The following is a 5,069-nucleotide window of genomic DNA, read 5'->3' as shown; positions in this document are numbered from 1 at the left end:
TTCTCCATGAAGGATCTGGGAGAAGCTTCCTACATCCTAGGGATGAGGATCTATAGGGATATATCCAAAAAGTTGCTTGGCTTATCCCAGTCCACGTACATTGATACTATGCTGAAAAGGTTCAATATGGAAAATTCCAAGAAAGGCTATCTACCGATAGGCCATGAAATTTCTCTCTCGAAGAGGGATTGTCCGACAACACCTCAAGAGAGAGAGAGCGTATGGGTAGGATTCCATATGCTTCGGCAGTGGGATCTATCATGTACGCCATGACATGTACACGACCAGATGTGGCATACTCACTAGGGGTAGTGAGTAGATACCAATCTGATCCAGGAGAGAATCACTGGAAGGTTGTTAAAACCATCCTGAAGTATTTAAAAAATACTAAGGACCAGTGGCTTATATATGGTGAATCAGACTTGAGACTTATAGGGTTTACAGACTCTAGTTTTCAGTCTGATCGCGATGATAGCAAGAGTGTGTCAGGATTTATTTTTACCCTTAATGGTGGGGCTGTCTGCTGGAAGAGTTCCAAGCAGCACACTGTGGCTGATTCAGTATGCGAGGTGGAGTATATTGCTGCATCAGATGCTGCCAAAGAAGCGGTGTGGCTGAGAAAATTCATCACCGAGCTCGGAGTAGCATCCTCCCTTGTTGGTCCAGTTCTGCTCTACTGCAACAGCTCTGGAGCCATTGCTCAAGCGAAGGAACCAAAGGCACACCAGCGGACGAAGCATATTCTGCGCCGTTACCATCTCATCCGGGAGATCGTGGATCGAGGTGACGTCGACCTTCAAAAGATCGACAGGAAGGAGAACCTGGCCGACCCATTCACTAAAGCCATTGCAGTGAAGGAGTTCAATGACTACAAGTCGAAGATGGGTATTAGATACTGCACCGATAGGCTTTAGGCCAAGTGGGAGATTGTTGGGAATAGTGTCCCAAAGCCAATCGTCAGCCTGTTGACGGTTGTGCTCCTTTTGTATTAGTACATGAATTATAAATAAATAAAAGTTATTTTGATATTTTTTCATCACAAATATTTCATCTTCTAATGAACTCCTGTGTTGTGGTGAAGTCCTTAGGACTATTTAGACTCGACAAAGGAGGATTTGTCGCTTAGTCCTTAAACATGTTCGCGACCAAATGATACGTTGTTACCAAGGACGACAACGTTTATCGAGCATAGGTCGTTGTGTGCCATATGGGTTGGTTGTCCTCATAACCAAAGAGTGTAGAGACACTGGTATGGCATACAGGTGAGATATAATGGTACATCTGCACTGAACGTGACCAACTCCGGAGCTATTTTTGCTGTCAAGATTTGCTCCGATGGGATATGGGTATAAATGTCCCTCCGACCTGAGACCGCTACGGTGACTTGCAAGCAACTCACTGCACTTAGGCACTGGACTACCTGAATTTCTAATTCAGTGACGAAAGGCTGCTGGGTGTAGTCAAGTACTTGACTTGTCAGTGCGTGTGTCAAGATGGGATTGACCATTCCAGTTTAGGAGCTGTGTACAGTCGTGTTTCAATTTAGCAAAATCTTGGCCAGGGTAGTCCTAGTGAGGAGTCACGGGACTAATTGAGTTGAGCACGATTCGGATGATATCATCAGGGTTGACAGTTTAACCCTGAGTCATCCTAAATACAGGGGTCAAAAGGGATGAATTATATGGTAACCATATTCACGTAGGTTCTGAATGTTGCGATTGTGATTATTCGACCTATCCGATCGTCGGGTGATAAACACTTAATTTAAGTATTTTAAATTAAGAAATTATATTTAATTTATCTTATTTATTAAGAATTTGATGTTTCTTTCTATGTTTTACAGGAAAGGTGATCGTCGATACAAAGAGTCCGATTCATAGATCAAAAAGATTCAAGTTTGAAGAAAATTAGACTTAAAATAAAATTAAAATAAAAGAAAGATGCATCCGGTATTATAGAAAATGAAGATACTATGCAAGGAATCTAAAAAGGATATAGATGTCATTATGAAGGAATTTTTGTTTCTTTTTGAAATATACAAAAAAATGTTCACGTGAATTCAAAAAAATTGATGCTCTGGGTGCGCGTGAACATCAGCGCGTGAACACCCGCGTGCGGGACGCGGCGTGGATGTGCGGGATGCGGCGTGGACGTGCGGGGACGGGCGCGGATGCGGGACGGGCGCTGACGCGGGCACGGGTGCAGCATCTCGCGGGTGTGGGCGCACTGCAGACAAGTTCAAAATAAGAAAAAAAATAATATTTAGAAATGTTTTGAAAGATTTATATTTTTTTAGTCCCACATCGGAAAATCATGTAAAACTCCTCCCTCCTAACACCTATAAAAAGACTTTTGTACTCCCAATAGAGGGGGAGCCCAGAAATTCTTCTAGAGCCTTGCATAGAGGAATAGAAAGGGACTACTTCATGAGCAGCTAGGCTAGCAGTCTAGGGAGTGGAGAAAAAATTTTGTAACGACACAGAGATGGTTTATTATTCTAAACTTTCCTGTATTTCTTTATATGCAATAAAGATTATGCTTTTTATTTAAATTATCATGAGTTCTTTATTTGCTCCCTTTCATATGCTTTTATTTATGCTTTCTTGTTAGATTAATATTAGGAACAACTTTTACTTTCTGGAGATACGCCGTGATCTACGGATACGGGGCGTGTCGAGGAAAGAAGAGTTGTTTACCTAGTACTTTCTGGAGACGCACCGTGATCCACGGGTACGGAGCGTGCCGAGAAAAGACAGGTATTTTTCTTAAGATTAATCACATCTATTTAGTTAAAAAAGAGATACAACTCTGCTAGTGCAAATTAATTCAAAATTCCCAAGTTCTTTATTTTCTAATTACCTCAATTTTAAAATAATTTATTTTTTATAAATCAAAAACAACGCTTCTTTCTTTTATCTTGCAATCTCAACTTAGCCCAAGGTCCCTAAGGATACGATCTCGACTCATCCTACCTACGTAGTGAGTAGAGTTATTTTTGGTGCTATCAATGACTACGCATCAAATTTTGGCACCGTTGCCGGGGATCTTGGTACGGTTGAATTAAAAAAAAAAAATTAAAAAAAAAAGAATTTTTTTTTTAAAAAAAAATACTTTTCAATTTTTATTTCTCATTTTAAATTTTTTTTTTCCGGTGCTTTCTAGCTAGATAATCTTATTTGCATAATTACAGAATTACTTTGCATAACTAATTTACTACTTAGGAATTTTGCTGCTTAGAATAATTTGCTACTTTTTATAGCCCAGTGATTTATTACTTTTTAGACTTAATCACCTAAATTTATTTTCTTACAAAACTAAAAAAAAATAAAAAAATATATAAAAAGATAAAATTATTAAAAAAAAAAAAATGCCACTGACATTTCATAACACTTAACTAAAACAGCGTAACCTCAAATATAAAAATTTCTAACTTGATTGGACATCTTGTTTATTTGCATTGCATCTCCATAATTAATCTTAAGGGCAATAACCCATTAACCAGATAAGGTGGGGATTTGATCACCCTTCCTTGGCCCACAAATTACTCCCTTGCATTTGCATAACCTAGACCTTAATTTAAAATCAACTAGACGTTAGCCCTAAGAATTTCGAGCTCAATAGGATAAGAAAGCTCTAGAGTTGAACCGAGTGCGGATTGGTTAATTGCTCGGTGTCTAAGGCAAGTGGTTAAAGAAAGTGGTTTTCAATTGGTTCCGTTGACTGACCTGGCCAACTTAGTTGGTGTCTAAGGAAAGCAACGAGCAGGGAACCTCCCACATCTTACGCTTACCTGGCCGAGTCAGTTAGTCAGTCTTGAGCTTGGAGTGCTCAAAAGCAATCTTGAAAGTTAAGAGCTGTCTAGATCTAAGTTAACCTTAAGATTGAGAGTCTATGATTGTTTAAGTTGATTGCAATTAACATCTAAACATTAATTAATTTCTCCCTTTTCATAGATTTAAGATTCTTAGGTTCTTCTCTTTAGATTTTCTTCATTCTTTTCTCACTTTATTATAAAAATATATATTATAAAAAAAAAAAACTTTGTGTGTGCTCTACAGTATAATTGTAAGGTATATGCTTGGCCGTAGATCGTTACGACCAGAAATCCAACCTTTTGATCTAGAAATAGAAAGAACTTTTAGAGCCAACAGACATAAAAAGATGGACCGAAATCAGGAGAATGATCCACCCAAGCAATTGAAGGAGTACTTTACTCCTTCCACATATACCTACTCTCCTTGTATTCAAGTACCCCCTGTGGAGGCCACTCAATATGAAATTAAGTCCAGTATAATCCAAATGTTACCTTTATTTTATGGACTTAGTAATGAAGACCCTTATAAACATCTTGAAGAATTTCTTGAAATATGCTCAACTGTCAAAATTCACAACTTCTCCGATGATGCTCTTAGGTTGAAATTATTCCCTTTTTCACTTAAGGACAAAGCCAAATACTGGCTACATACTTTGGATTCCATGACTATATCAACCTGGGACCAGCTGCAAGGAGAGTTTCTCAAGAAATATTTTCCCATAGGAAAAACTAATCAAATAAGGAAAGCTATAACTAGTTTTTCTCAATTAGATGGAGAAATGATTCATGAAACATGGGAGAGATTAAAAGACCTTATTAGAAAATATCCCCACCATGCTGTACCCAAGTGGCAGTTAATCCAATGTTTTTATGATGGGCTCTCTGAAAGACATCGACACATGGTCGATGCATCATGCGGTGGGACATTTATGCTGAAAAGTGAGGATGAGGCATGGCAACTGTTTGAAATTTTAAGTAAAAATTCATTACATCATATGTCTGCCTCTATTAGAGATAAACCCATGTTAAACTCAAAAAGAGGTGGAATATATGAAGTAGGAAATGCCATAGATATCCATCAAAAGGTAGATGAACTGTCTCAAAAATTAGATTATCTTCTAAACACTGGACAATCCCCGATTCTACCTAATCCAATCCAAGAAGTTTGTGCATTGTGTGCAAGTTCGAACCATTTTGTTAATGAATGCCCAGCCGCACCTCAATTTCCTGAGTTTGTGTACGAGCAGGTTCAGCA

General features: G+C 38.4%; 1 non-coding gene across 1 annotated transcript; it reads right to left on the bottom strand.

The window, feature by feature from the left end:
* Positions 1 to 4,548: 4,548 nt before the first annotated feature.
* Positions 4,549 to 4,654, bottom strand: LOC140852329 (small nucleolar RNA R71). The gene has a single exon (XR_012135231.1). It is a non-coding gene; the product is annotated as a small nucleolar RNA R71 (small nucleolar RNA).
* Positions 4,655 to 5,069: the final 415 nt, after the last annotated feature.

This window comes from Elaeis guineensis, chromosome 10 (assembly GCF_000442705.2).
Source record: "Elaeis guineensis isolate ETL-2024a chromosome 10, EG11, whole genome shotgun sequence".
Taxonomy (NCBI): domain Eukaryota; kingdom Viridiplantae; phylum Streptophyta; class Magnoliopsida; order Arecales; family Arecaceae; genus Elaeis; species Elaeis guineensis.
The sequence above is the reverse complement of the archived record's forward strand: the minus strand, read 5'-3'. Positions and strand labels throughout refer to the sequence as shown.